This window comes from Vigna unguiculata, chromosome 7 (genome assembly GCF_004118075.2).
Source record: "Vigna unguiculata cultivar IT97K-499-35 chromosome 7, ASM411807v1, whole genome shotgun sequence".
Classification (NCBI taxonomy): domain Eukaryota; kingdom Viridiplantae; phylum Streptophyta; class Magnoliopsida; order Fabales; family Fabaceae; genus Vigna; species Vigna unguiculata.
In genome coordinates this window covers 6,862,095-6,878,004 of record NC_040285.1, presented here as the reverse complement: position 1 = coordinate 6,878,004, position 15,910 = coordinate 6,862,095, and the positions used below count along the sequence as shown (strand labels likewise).

General features: G+C 37.6%; 1 pseudogene; it reads left to right on the top strand.

Annotated features, from left to right (window-relative positions):
* Positions 1–6,040: 6,040 nt before the first annotated feature.
* On the top strand, positions 6,041–7,190 carry LOC114192692 (annotated as a pseudogene).
* The last annotated feature ends 8,720 nt before the right edge of the window (positions 7,191–15,910 follow it).

Below are 15,910 nucleotides of genomic sequence, written 5' to 3'. Positions count from 1 at the left end.
AAATAGCTGTCGGTAACTATGATTTACCGACGGATTTAGCAACGGATCTAGAGTGGGAAAAATACCGACAGAAATATCCATCGGTAATAACACAACAAACATATGACGACGGAAATATCCGTCGGTAAAACCACAGGGGAGATTTGGCGACGGATTTATCCGTCGGTAAGGTGAGGAGACAATTACCGACAGGTGGCCGACAGATTGATCCGTCGATAAGTTCACAGATTAAACTTAAAAAAATCCATTTCTCCCCATTGCGAAACTCACCACTTCACCATTTCTTCTCCAAACTAAAATCGTCGCCCCCGTTCCCGCCCCTGTTCCTGCCCCTGTTGTGGCCCCTTGCTGCTACCACTGTCGCTGCCACGCCATACCCAATCGCTGCCGTTCCGACCTCCTTCCAGTAACACTATCGCGGGCCTCCCCAATTTCAAAACGCAGTTCTTCTCCGCATAGGGCATCACTATAGTCGCTGCCATTGTCGCCACCCGTTGCTGCTGCGACTTCCGCTGTCGTGCCACTCGCAATCGGCGTCGTGACGGCCTCCTTCCGGTAATGTTGTCGCGTGCGTCCTCCCATTGCGAATTGGACTTTCGCGTGAGTGGGGGATTTCTGCGAAGAAGGGTTTCTGTGGAAGGAGGGTGCTGTGTTTGGAGCTACTCCGATCGTTGAGACACTCCGGTCGTCGAGGCGCTCTCACCGTAGGGGTTTGGTGTTGTTGGGCCATCGTGGAGGTACCCGTGTTCCATTAATTTTTCTTGCCACTGCTTGCATCTGAATTGAATCTGAATTGAGTGTGATGTGAATTGAATGTGATATGCATATGAATTGAATGTGATTTGAACCATCTCTGAATTAAATCGAATGTGATTGAGCATGTTGCTGTTGTGATTTGAAGCATCTGAATTGAATTGAATGTGATAGAGCATGTTGTTGTGATTAGAAGCTTAATTTTATGATAATTATTTGTACTTGACTTGGAAACGCCAACTTTGGCTTGTTTTCATTATTGGTGCATTAGCCTAATCATGTTTAACTCTTATCATGGCATGTGGTTGATGATGACAAAAAGATTACTTTCCAGTGTTTTGTGTTTGGGTTTTTTTGCACAAACTCATAATAATTTGCTGCAGAAAACAACCTATGCAGTTTCCAAATTTGATTTTAGTCGTATATAGGATTGTCATTTCTTATGTTTATATGGAACTTTTAATGGTGGCCCCACCCATTCTCTCTTATCCATAATCACTCTTACTCACCTTCACCCTTTTGTTTTCCCAACAAAACAACCATGTCCATTTTCACAACTCACAAACCAATGCTGATATGTTCACATTTATACGAGTTATATGCACTAGTGTACTTAATTTCTTAATTTTCACAATTTTAGCATAGTTTAGTGGTAGTTTTAGGTCTTAAGGACTTAAATTTCGAGTTGTTGTTATTTTTAGTCGTGTGAGCTGTTTTGTAGTCATATTTTGGCATTAGAAACTTGTGTGGATAGTTAGATTAAAGTTGCATAGGTTAGGGTAGTACATGCACATAGAAAATACTTAATTTAGTAGACTAGTCTTGGTTTTAGGTAGTGATTTTGTGTAAATCTGTTCGGAGGCAGTTTGTGTGTTAGGATTAAGTTTTCTTAAGTCATTTTAAACTTGTCTAGGTAGTTTCTATCCACTTCTACCCATGATTTAGCATAACCATAGTTTTTAGCCTAGTTTTAGAGTTTTTTCAGAGGTTTTAGTTAGTGAAACTTTGAGTTTTATGTAGAATTTCAGTTTTGAGTTATTTCTTAGGTTCCTTTTGTCATTTTAAGCTTGTTGAGTAGGTTCTTGGTGCTGTTTTTACCAGTTTTCATAGTTATCATATTAGAGCAAAAATGCAAAAAGTCAACTCTTAGTCAACTTAGCAACTTTTCATCCAATTTAGTGCTTGTTTAGGCCACTATTTCAGCTGCATTTTCTGCCATGGGATCACTGTTTCTACATCAAACTAAGCCACAAAGTTAGTAACTCTATATCAATGAGAAAAGCATTAATCAAGTTGTGAGTGGTAGACTACTTATGCATAAAATTGCCTCCACATATGAATTTTCGTGTGCCATCTTATTCCTCACTTTGGCCTAAGTTTTCATCATTCTTATACAAATTAGATTGTGTTTGCATCATTGCTTATCAATTCCCTTACTAATTTGGTAGCCTTAGCTCATTTTTGCCAATTTCTAGTTCTTTTCTTGGTTTTGACTAGGCAAACTCGAATTACCTTGTTAATTCTGAGTTGTGATGTTTTCTCCACCTTTCTTCTGTTAATTATAATACGTGTATTGAAGCATCCTAAACATTCTCCATCAGTTTACACTTGTATTTAAGGTTCAAATAAAAAAGTCAAAGTTTAGTCAACTTTCTAAATGGCTTCTTCTTTTGCAGGTACATTGACTATCTTCTTTTCTAATTCCTCAACCCTTCTCTGGTGTTTTTGGTATGTAGCTTTCATTGTAAATTTTTTCTTGTTGTTTGAATATATATGATTGAAGTATGATTACAACAAATACTAATTGCTTTATTTAATTGCTACCTTGAAATCAAGTATACTACCTTCAAATCAAATGCCTTCTACATGCATGGGCTTAAGTAGTAATAGGTTTATTACTTAAGTCTAATGTTTGATAATTGTCCTTTGTTGCACTTATGCAGTGTAACATAACATTTTCCTCCTTTGATTTGTCCTAGGACATGGTCGAATTTCTCATCCAATTGTATATGTGAATTGCTATTGGACTAAAATAATACTATAAAATTGGTGCAAAATTTGAAATCAAGTTAACTAGAGGTGTGCTAAAATGAAGAAATTATTCGTGCACCCTCTATCTTTGCCTTCTACATGCATGAGCTTAAGTAGTAATAGGTTTATTACTTAAGTCTCATGTTTGATAATTGTACTTTGTTGCACTAGCATAGTGTAACATAACATTTTCCTCCTTTGGCTTGTCCCAGGACATGGCCGAAGTTCCCATCCATCGTGGTTGGATGTATGACCGTTGTTATCCTAGAAGAAGAGGTTTAAAGGAAGATTTTATCATAGGAGTTGAAGACTTTGTTTGGACGGCTCGACAATATAAATATTATGCTCTTGATGGAGGGATTAGATGTCCATGCTTAAAGTGCCAATGCACTAAAATTTTAAAAGACGAGGTGGTTAAAGTTCATCTATACCAAAAAGGATTCATGCCAAATTACAAGATTTGGACATTTCATGGTGAAGAAATGGCCTCTGTTGATTTGACTGCACAAGAAAATTGCCTTCATAGTTCAAGTACTGTTGCACACACCTCTGAGATGGATCAATTTATGTATATGCAAGAAATGGTGAATGATGCTCTTAATCGACATCCTTCATTTGAAGAACAAGACAATAGCCGTTTAGAAGAGTCTCCAAACGAAGCCACTCAGAGGTTTTACAATTTATTGGCAGAGGCAAATCAACCTGTATTTGAAGGGGTAACAGAGTCGAAACTATCAGTATGCGTTAGACTATTGGCTTGCAAATCTAATTGGAACATTCCCAACCAAGCATTAGACAATATGGCAAAAATCTATTTAGATCTAACATCACCAAATAATTCTTTGCCAAAGAATTATTATGAAGCCAAGAGATTAGTTTCAAAGTTAGGATTAGAGTCTAAGAAGATTGATTGTTGTGTTAATGGGTGTATGCTTTTTTATGACAACGATAATGGCAAAAATGATGCATCCTTACTTGAATGCAAATTTTGTGGACAAGCTCGATATCACACAATCCATGCAGGAAGAAGGCAAAAAAAACCAATTCCATTGAAATCTATGTTTTACTTGTCTATAATTCCAAGATTACAAAGAATGTTTGCTTCAATGGAAACAACACAACACATGACATGGCATTATGAGAACAAAACTCAAGGAGTGCATTTTGTAGTGTCCACCACCGGTCCGCCGTTGAACGAGCCTTCTCCGTAGTGCGGGCCTCTTCCAATGTTGTCGTTGTAGAGGTTGCGAAGTCGCCTCCATTGTCGTCATTAAATATCGCTTGTAGGAATATGCTTCTTCTTTTTTAAATCGTAAAACTCTCCTGTGGGTTTCGAACGTTGATGTGTGTCGAAGTCGCGATTTGACTCACGGTGGTTAGCTGTTGGATGTTTCACGTTTTCCATTCAGATATGGTGGTGAAAAGAAGTTGTTTTGCATCGCCGGCGAGATGAATGAAGGCGTCATGAAGCTGTTCCAGCATGATGCGGTGGTCGAAGATGGTGGTGACGACACACTAACGACATTTAGGGTTTGAGTGGTGGCTAGGGTGTCTGATTTGGGAGAAGGTTGAAGATGATGATGTGACACACTGTGGTTGGTGTAGGTATGTGTACAAGGATCATGGCTACGTGTGACGTTGTTATTGGGTCATAAAGTTTTTTTTTTTTTAAATTTGCGATGCACATTAGGCTTCGATTCCCTCCAGAACCAAGGCAGTAACCCTCGCATTGCATAAACATATATTTTTTTACCTCGCTGGCATATGCCTCAGGTATAAAACTGAAGCCAAAAAGCCTAAACAACCGCAGCAAAATCTCTTCCCTGCACTAGTGATTCAAGTCTCATGCCAATCCACCCACTACAAAAAATAATGTAAATTGCGACAATTTTAATATGACAGTTGTTTAAAACCGTCGCTTTTTACAACATAATACGGCAATTTAAGAATTGTCATATTCTACATGTAAAATATGACCGATTTTAACTATCAATCTTTAAACTGCCATATATTACATGTAAAATATGGCAATTGTAAGCATCATTATTTTAATTATTTTAATAAATCTTAATATTGCTTTTCCATCTATCATTTTCCAACTTAGTCTAAACCAGTTTCCTCTGAATTTTATTCTCCCGCCTTTGAGATTTTATCCTTCTTATTTTCCCACCTTTTGAGATATACATTGTGGAACCCTAGTCTAAGTGGGAGTTCATCCAGAGGACCTTCATCGTTGACTTCCCCTTCATCACCTTCCCTGACCAGTAGCCACGACCCACCAGCAGACCCACCTGCAACCCCATGACCAACATGATAATTAGATTTTTTATTCACCTTGCTTCCCGTTACATTCATATGTTTTCCACTTTTCCCTTAGGTTTTCCCCTTTTTACTCCCCTCATTCGCCATTTGGCCAAAAAGAACAATGCCGCTATTAGAGCCACTTCATATCCCTCACGCACATTTGCAACAGAGGACTCCCACCCTACATTCGCAGTAGAGGAAGGACTTCCACTCTGTGTTGTGGTTGTGGGTCGCCAGGTGAGTCTCCTTCACCTTTACATAATCAATTACAATATCGCTGGCAAAATTCTCTTTTTTCCAATCTTCAATCTGAAATGAAACTCCTCTTTCCTATGAAGTCATACAAAACAATGCATGGAGAAGGAGGGTTCTCTGACACCGCCTCCACGATTCTTCACTATCTTTTCCTAATTGATGTTTTCCTCTTGTCATGGGTCCTCGTGTTTGTTGAATTGTGTTCATTGTTGGGTTAATTATCGATTTCTTTTTATTTATTGAATGATAGGTGTAGGTTGATATAGGAGAAATACATGAAGCGGAACTGAAGAAGAAAAGCAAGAGAGAGTGTTACTTGTTCCAGCTCCAAGGTACTACCTAACTAACCATTTTCCCTCTTTCTTTGGAGTTTATTCAGTTTTGTGCTTGGTTCCAATCATGCATTACATACTAATTAAATCCCATTTTTGTCTTGGACTCTTAAAACCATGTCGATTTGCCTTTGGTATGGTCACATTTGTTTGTTTCTTGTATTTTTTTTTCTAATTGAACTACTAAATCAGGTTCGGTTCAAGGTTTGTGTGGGTAAAACATCAGTGGCATCACTAGAATGTTCAGAAAAGAAATAAACCTAAGTATACTGAAATATCTTTGAGGGTGATTTGCCCTAAAAATATACTTGGCTTGTGTTGCTGTGAAATCCAACATTTTCAATGCTATTTTTGTTTCAGTTTGGTGATCTTGGTTCACTTGAACAACATGGATTTGCAAGAAACAGGATGTGGTCATTGGATAGGGATTCTTCACCTCTTCCTCCTCCATTAGACAATCACTCATCAGTGGATCTAATATTGAAGTTAACAAAAGTTGATTTAAAGACACCCCACAGGTACATCTATATATGGATTCAATCAAACTGTGTTTAAAAAAGATGAAGTTCTGCTGAATGGAACCAGTAAAAATGTCTAACTTGTGTGGCTGCTTCTGCAGTTTTGAGTTCCGACTTCGCATCTCTCTCAGTGTTGACAAGCTAATTGCTAATTCTGATATAGATTGTTCCAATTCATCATATCTGGCTTAACTATGAGTCTAAGAGAGGTGGAATGAATTTGCAGTGAAGTGCGTATTGAGGGATTGGAGACACTTGATTACTTTGACAATTTGATGAACAGATCACGGTTCACAGAACAGGCTGATGCACTTACATTTGATGGTGAGGTATAATAGCTTCATCTTCTGCTCATAAATTTTCTCATTTTTGGAATATTTGTAAGAGATACCTAATCATGTTTTGTTTAAGAGGTTTCTAAGAACAAGTGTGGCTTGGTTACCTTTGTAGATTGACAGAGTGTACTTGCACAGTCCAAATAAAATTGCCATCATAGACTATGAGAAGAAAAGAACTTTTGTACTCCAGAAGAAAGGAATGCCAGATGCAGGTAGTTAAGACTTTTTTGCATGGCATTGTATGAATCTATTTGGCATTCACATTTACATTTCTGATCTGTTGTGATTATGATGAGAGTGCAGTGGTGTGGAATCCCTGGGCTAAGAAGGCCAAGGCAATCCCTGATTTGGGAGATGATGATTACAAGATGATGATATGTGTATGTTCTGCAGCTATTGAAACTCCTGTTTTCTTGAAGCCCTTAGAAGAGTGGATGGGATATCAGGAACTCTCCACTGTTTCATCAAGCTATTGTAGTGGACAATTGGATCCTCGGAAGGTTCTTTATGGCTTTCATTGACTTTGTCGATGCACTCATCTTGTAGATTATCTTGCAGACATGTCTTTATTGAGCAATGACAAGACTACATAGGGAAACAACTTTTTGTTGAAAATCCTTGTCAAGACAATCTACTCCTAGATGCATTTCAATGTAGGCCATTATTTCAATGGGACTAGGAACTGTTCAAGCTCCACCAAATTGATTTATCATCAAAATTGAATAACGAGATTTATGTTTTTTATGTATTTCAGGAACCAAATAGAAGTGGTTCTACATTGAATGACAAATGAGGCTCAACGAGATGAAGCAAGGCCTTGGAAAGATTATTACAATCTTAGAAAATATGTGATTGTGATATGATGGGGAAATTTAGGAACTTTTAGAAAGTTCTAGGATTAGGATTACGATAACAATTGTAGAATTGTATTGTTTAACAATTACTTTCAAATTATGTTTTTTGTTTTTGGATTTTTGAATTCTTGAGTTCCTTGCGATTTGTTGATCAATCAAAGAAAAAAGGGTGTTTATTAATTTTTTGTACAATTTTCATAATATTTTGCATATTTTAAATTAATATTAAAAATAAATTTTATTAAATTACAAAAGTATAAATATAGGTAGAAAATAATAAATATTTAAATATTAAAATTATTAAAATTGATAATAATGTAGTTTATCTGAGAATTAATTATAATATTGACAGTTAAAAATGTCATAATACAATGATAATAATGTTAGTTCCAAGCGTCGTTTTTTAGTAAAAATATTACGTCTGTTTTAATTGACGTTATTTGTCTTTTTAAACTGTCACTTTATATATAGTATAAAATGACGGTTCTTACGGCGGTTCATCTTAAACTGCCATATTATACTTTGTGACGACAAGAATTACGACATTTTTGGAAACCGTCACTCAAGTAAAAAACGACGGTTAAAAATGACGTAAATTACAAAAATAACTGTCGATATTTACATGTTTTTTTGTAGTGACCACCAACCAAACAAGTCATATTTTCCATTTCATACTCAACATAACAAGATTTCATTTAATCTCATACTTTATAAATGCATTATACATATATCACAAAATAGTATTCATTCTAAATAAATGAGTGCCAACATTTAAGTACCTGCAATTCCATACAATCAAGCACAACACAACCATAATTCTAACACCAAAATTCCTAAGAAAATTTATTATCACAAAACCAAAATCACTACAGTAATGTGTGACACATTTCTCAAGCTACATACATCTAATCGACGATCCAACCAGTCAAACCACAAAATAGAATGTTATGAACCAAATGTCCAAATTTGAGCTCAATCCAACGGTTAATGAGTTAGAAAAGTCAATTTTATTAAAACCGCACATATCAGAAAAAAAAAACATAGTCGCCCAGCGACCACACGACACTTCCAAAGTACGAAAAATAACGTTAAATATCACAGTTTCATGAATATTTGAACCCCTAACTCGAAAGTACACCAAAAATTAACGTTTTCTCCAGTATTGTCTCATATTCCACAAAACACTAATCACATAAAATAGAAATCACGTGAATATAAGGTGTAGATCACCTTACCTTAATAAAACTTAGCCAAACGAAACAGGACCCCAAGGAAGAGTACCACAACTTCAGGAACAAATTATGGGGCTGAAAATATTGACACCCGAAACAAAATAAAGTTACTAAGACGAACCCTAGGTAGGGCCACAACAAAACAGCTGGTAAAAGATGGTGGAGGTCTACTTACACGGAGATGTGAGCTCGGGTAGCTCCGAACAAGGAATATTTACTAACTCAAGGAGGTGAAAATTGATGCCCTAGCAAAGCTGTTGCTCAAGAGTTGGGGGAAGGAGAAGGAACTGTTTTTCGAAAAGGAGACAAATGAGAGATGTTAGGGCTAGAAAGGGGTCTTGGGGTCCCAAAATGGGCTGACTTTTGGGCCTCGAAAAAGTGAGGCCCAACCCCTTCTCAAACAGTATTTTATTAAAAGAAGAGAAAAATATTATTTCTTAAAAGAAGAGAAGTTCTGATATAAAAGGAAAAAAAATGATATTTTGACTACTAAATTTTGACAACTTTCTCTTATAACATGAGGTGTCATCATCTAAGTAGTTTTGAAATATTGAGAATAAGAAAATGAAAAAATAGAAAACCATTTAAAAGATGCCACCTAAGGTTGTAAGAGAAAGTTGTCAAAATTTAGTAGTTAAAAAATCATTTTCCAAAAGGAAAACGCAACGAGATATACATGGAGAGGCTTAAGGCAGAAAAAACTGAAAAGAGGTGGAATGTGTACGCTAAGTTTGATGGGTGCAAGTTAATACAGAGAGCAAGCCCTTGGTTAACTCAGTGCTACGTTGGGTCCATTTTTTAAGTTTCATTTTTCTGTGTATTCTGAGAGCCCCCGCAAGCTTGGTTAACATTCCAAGCTTGGAAGGAAGACCATGAAACGTTGAGGGTAAGGCTTTAGTGAAAATGTTAGTGTGTTGGTCCTTTGAACTAATGGGAAGAAGTTTGATTATCTCGCGTTAAACTTTCTCACGAACGATATGACAATTTATTTCTATGTGTTTTGTACGTTCATGGAACACTTTGTTGGAAGCAATTTGCAAGGAAAATTGATGGTCGCATAACAGAAGAGCAAGTTGCGTGTGCTAAATTTTGAGATCTTGCAGAAGTTAGAGAATCCACTGTAATTCACAAGTGGTTGAAGCAAGGGCTCTGTATTTCGCTTTAGAAGAGCTACAAGACATAATACTTTGCTTTTTCGATTTACAACTGATCGGTGAATGTCCGAGATAGACTATGTAACCAGAATCGATTTTCTCGTATCAGAACACCTAGCCCAATCAGAATCACCGAAGCCAGTCACTTTGATATCACTGTTTGCATCAAGGAAGAGATCCAAACTAGGAGCTTTGTTTCAAATATCGGAGCACGCGAAAAGTAGCTTAGTGGTGACATGAGGTGGGAGCAGCGACATCTTGACTGAGATTGTGAACAACATGGACAATATGAGGTCGTGTATTGGTGAGGTACATTAGCTTCCCAATCAATCTCTTGAAAGTAGTAGGATCGGCTAAGGTGTCTCCATTGTTACCAGAGTTGCGTTTTAAGAAATTCATTTGTGTGGAAACCGGGGTAGATACCAACATGCCAGTTTCGTGTAGAAGATCGATAGCATATTTTGGTTGAGAAAGATGACCCAGACGAAGCCAACGACCCAGACATGCCTGATGACCCGAATGGTCCTAACGACCCAGACAAACTCGACAACTTGGACAAGCCCGACAATCCAGACGGGTCAGACTGCTCGAGCGGGTTCGACGATCCACATAGGCTCGATGACTCGGACGAGCCCGACAACCCTGAAGGACCAACGACCCAAATGAGCCTAACGATAAATACGGGACCGACGACCTGGACGAGCCAGACAACGCGAATAGGTCTGACGACCCGGACGGGCCCGACAACCCGAATGAGGTTGACAACCCTGACGGGGTTGACGACCCTGATAGAGTCGATGACCGAGACAGGGTCGACGACCCAAACGGGCCCGACCACCTAAACGTGCTCGACAACCCTGTCCGACGACCCGAACAGCTCCGACGACCCGAACAGGTCTGACGACCCAAACGGGCCCGACGACCCGGATGGGCCCGACGACCCGGACGGGCCCAACAACCCGGACGAGGCCGACAACCCTAACAGGGTCGACGAATCAGACGTGTCCGATGAACCGAACAGGTTTAACAACCCCGATGGGCACAACGACCCTAATGGGTCCGTCCGGGTCATTGGACCCGTCCAGATCCTTAGGGCAGTCGAGCTCGTCCGGCCCGTCCGATTTGTCGGTACGGTCCTGTTTGGGGAGCCCGTCTGGGTCGAACTCATTTAGATCGTCGGGCCCGTCCAGGTCGTCTGGCTCGTCTGGGTTGTCGGCACCATCCAGGCCGTAAGTCCTGTCCGAATTGTCGGGCTCGTCCGGGTCGTCAAGCTCGTCTAAGTCGTCGGGCTTGTCTAGGGTGAACCTTTTTTAGGTATAGATTTTGCCATATTCGATTATTTCAATACAATATTTCATTAAAAAAAAAAAAGATAGATATAGGGTATGGAGATATCCATTTCATGTCAAAAACGGATCCTTTTCCAATTCTTTTCGAATTTGATATTCGATTTTTTCTATATTCTTTTTATTTGCTTTCAATTAATATCAAATACAATTTTTGAAATCAAAGTTAAAAGTTGAAATATCAATAATATTTCAAAAATGGATTTTTCATTTTCATAGAATAATATATATTCTAGATAATTTTATAATTTTCTCTCTTTTTTTATCTAGTCTATTTTTTTAGAAAGCTTCTTTTGTTCAAATATTATCCTTGTCTTTGTTTATGTTTTGGATTGAAACAAATTACTATAATTCGTCCTCGTCTTCGAATCAATCGGCATTTTTCACAAATTTTACGAACCGAGGCGTTTATTTTCATATTTTACATTCCTTAATTAGTTAATCCAAAATTGTGGAAGAAAATAAAGGTTCCTTACATTTTGAACGTCTATTTGAACGTCTATTAGTGGCTTTCTCAATAAAATAGAAAATAAAGTTGAGATTTAAAAACATCCTAATTCAATTGAGTGACTTCTCTTTTTTATTTTCTTATCATATGTCCAGAAAAAGTATTGGAAACATATTCTAGAATAGAAATAAAAATCCAATTTGCATTAATTGTATATAAACCTTAAACCCCGGGCAAATAATTTATGGATAAGTTATTCATTTAGGTCTCGTTCGGTTTGTCAGGCCCGTCTGGGTTGTCGGGCATCTCTGGATCATCGGGCCTCTCTGGGTCGTCGGGGCCAATCCGGGTTGTCGAGTCTGTCTGGGTCATCGGGCTCGTTCGGATCGTCGGGCCTGTAGCTCAACTGGATCTTTGACTCTGGCTTAATGTAGTATTATTTGGGGGCCCTAACCCACTTTAACCTAAGCCCTAACCCACTAGAGAGGGGGCTTTGGGGGCTAGGGCCAAATTGACACCTCTAACTATATCATCAATGTAAACTAGAAGAACTTGTTAGCAATTTTGGGTCATGCATATATATGACACATAATTAAATGTATTAGGGCCATTATTTATTAAGCCAAATAAATATTGTGTAGAGGCCATAAAGTAATTTCTAATTTGATGAGGGGCCAAATTAGAAATACTAAAACTTAAGTAATTAACAGTTTAAAATGGTTATGGTCCCCTTTAAGTTCCTGTTCCTTTCTCTTTATCCCCATCAAGAGAGAAAACCAAAGGAAAATAAAGATGCTCTACAGTAAGAAGATCAGGTGGAATAGTAGTGCTCTAAAGAAGGGAACATCATTATTATAGCTTCCGTTTATAAATTACCACATGTTTATGAGTATGAGATATTGCTTATGAATAATCTTTAGAATCAATATTAGGATTATTCTGTGTGTGCTAACAGAACAGTCATCTTAGAATTGATCAATTTTGTAAAGAGAGAATGGTTAGCATTAGTCTGTTTATATCCATGCAACAGATGAAAAGTTGATAGTTTATCATACCATTGTCGGCTGGCTTGCTTAAGGATTTGTGTAACCTGCAGACTTGGTCACTTCCAACTGATTTCAGACCTGGTGGAAGCTCCATGTAAACCTCCTGGCATAGATCCCATGAAGGAATGCGTTATTAATTATCGTCTAATTGCTTCAGATATGCTAGTTTTTGACAGCAGCCAAAGAAAGCAAAGCACATACAGTGGTGAGCTTTGCAACAGAGGAGAAAGTGTCAAGAAAATCCAATCCCTCTTTTTTTAGTATACCCCTTTGCAACGATACGTGGATTCATCGGCTTCATACTTTATTTTATAAATCCATTTACACCCTATAACAGTTTTACAGTTGGGCAGAGTGGTTAATGTCCAAGTGTGATTTCTATTTAAACCAGATATTTCATCATTCATAACAGCACGCCAATCACTATTTTTGATTGCTTCTTCGAAAGTATTAGGTTCCTTATTCCTATCGATGGAGCAAATGAAATGTTTGAAACTATGAGCAAGATTTTCATAAAAAACAAAATTCTCAATGGGATACCTGATATTCTTAGAAGAGGCAGAGAACAAAATGGTAGTTCTTTAAATACGAGGGAGGATTTCTTCTTCTAACACTTCGTTCATTTAAATCACTAGCTTGTTATTTGTAGAAGCTATATTACTGGTATCATCTTCATCACGAGAGTTAGTATCAACAATATTATTATCATCAGAATTATATTCGTTCAATTCTTCTTGATAAATTTGAGAAATGGGAGGAGGAGAGTTTTGAACCTGATTACTGGTTTCATTATGTTGCTTGGAATAAGGAAAAACATCTTCATAAAACACACCAGAGACAGTTATGGCATGAGTTTTAAGTTTATATACAACATATCCTTTCAGCTTAAAACCAAGAAACACATCAATATCAGCACGGGGGTCAAGTTCATTTCTGTTGGCAATTAGAGTGCTATTATAACAAAGGCATCCAAAGACTCTGATGTGACTTAAATCACAATTCTTGTTATATAACATTTCAAAAGGTGAAGAGTTTTTCAGAAAAGGTGTAAGAGTGCGGTTTATCAGGTATGCAGCATGCAAAACAGCAAAAGACCAGAATTGAACAGGAATACTTGACCTAAAGAGCAGAGCGCCAGTGACATTCATGAGGTGTTGATGCTTTCGTTCCACCACTCCATTCTGCTCAGGTGTCTCAACGCAACTTGTTTGGTGTACGATTCCCTCAGCGTCATAAAATTTTTTCATATTAAATTCTGCACCATTATCACTACAAATATAAGGATGCTTTTGCTTCAAAATGTTAAGCCTATTATCAGAAAGATGACCCATTTATCATGCCATAAGTTGTTGTTCAGACTATTACAAGAAGGAATATTGGAAACAAAAGACTTCTCAGATTCGCAAAACACATATAAGCCTCCTTTAGACTTAGCTAAACCAATCTTCCCTTTCATGTTTGAATCCTGAATGATACAAAGATTAGAAGAAAATATGATCTCAACATTAAGGTCAGAAGCAAGCTTGGATATAGAAATCAAATTATATTCAAAAGATGGAATATAAAGGACATTGTCAAGAACTAAATTTTCATTCAATTTCACTTTACCTATATGAGTAGCAGTAACTTCAGCATCATTAGGTTGACTAACAGAGATAGATTTTATGGCTTTATAAGAAATGAAATTATTCGAAGAGCATGAGACATGATCAATAGCTCCAGAATCGAAAATCCAAACATTTTTATTATTTAAACAGTATAAGAACCAATGAAAGGCTTACCTAGTTGAGACAGATCAGTAATAGTGTTAATTTGATTCACATGAGGATCTTCAGCATTTTCTTCCTTGGATCGTAGCAGGGCTAATAGGGTCTGAAAGTGTTGCTGAGTTAGGCGCATATCCTGATCAGAACCTGCACTTTCTTGTTTGACTTCATGCTTATTATCAGTAACTTTGATAGAGTTAGCCTTGCCGTTAAAGAACTTATGTCTAGTGGGAAAACCATGATTTCTATAGCAAACGTCTACGGTGTGCCCATTTCTACCACAATGAGTGCAAGTCTTTTTGACATAGTTCTTTAAATTCTTTCCTTCATAGTTTTGAGGAAAACCATTCTTCCTAAAACACACAGATTCATTGTGCCCATTCTTCCCACAGAAGTTACAAGTTTGGGAATTAGTGGCATTGATTTTAACATCTGACTATGCATGAAGGTTATTACCCATAACTTGACATTCCTGTTGGGCTACATATGAGAAAATTTCATTGATAGGAGGAATGGGGTCTAACAGAAGAACGTGTGGGATCTAACATTAGTGTATTGCTCATTAAGACCTCTAAGAAATTGCATTAAACGATCCTCACTCTTTCTTTGATTAATCAAACTAATCATGCCACAAGAACATTTCACAGTGCAAGAACATTATCAATTTCATCCCATATGATCCTTAGTTTTGTAAAGAATTCAGTTACCGTTAATTCTCCCTACTTTATGAATGAAGTTTCCATTTGTAACTCTGAAATACACATGTGATCCCCTTGAAAATATCTTGACTTTAAGTCACTCCAAACCGCTTCAACTTTGTCCATCCATAATACGCTTTGACGTATGGAAGGAGCGACCGAATGGACTATCCAAGAAACGATCATGTTGGTGCAACACCTCCAAGCTTGATACAAAGGATCCTTCTTATCGGGTTCAGTAGCGGAGCCATCAATGAATTGTATTTTGTTTTTAGCGCTCAGGGCTGTCATCATGGATCTGCACCATGAGTGATAGTTATTTACATCAAGCACCGGAGAAACCAAAGGAGTTGCAGGACTCTCGCTAGGGTGTAGATACAAGAACGCGAGTGTTGAAGATTGAACAGAAGAAGCCTCAGCCATGATGAAAGAAAGGATCAAGAAGAGAGCAAGAAATAGGATTAGGAACCAAGAATACGAAAGAGAAGAAAAACCAGAGATGCGCAGCAGAGCACTTCAATATACCATCTTAGTTTTGCTGATAAAACCTGACTTCGAGTTTTTGTATGAACGTGTTGACAAAAGCATACGTTTATCTATGCATGGTAACATGAAAACTTGTAGAAAGAGAAAGGAAGAGAAGAATATTATTTCTTAAGAGAAGAGAAGTTCTGATACAAAAGGAAAAAGTAACGAGATATATATAGAGAGGCTTAAGGCAGAAAAAGCTGAAAAGAGGTGGAACGTTTGATGGGCCCAAGTTAATACAGAGTGCAAGACCTTGGTCAACTCAGTGCTACGTTGGGTCCATATTTTCAGTTTCATTTTTCTGTGT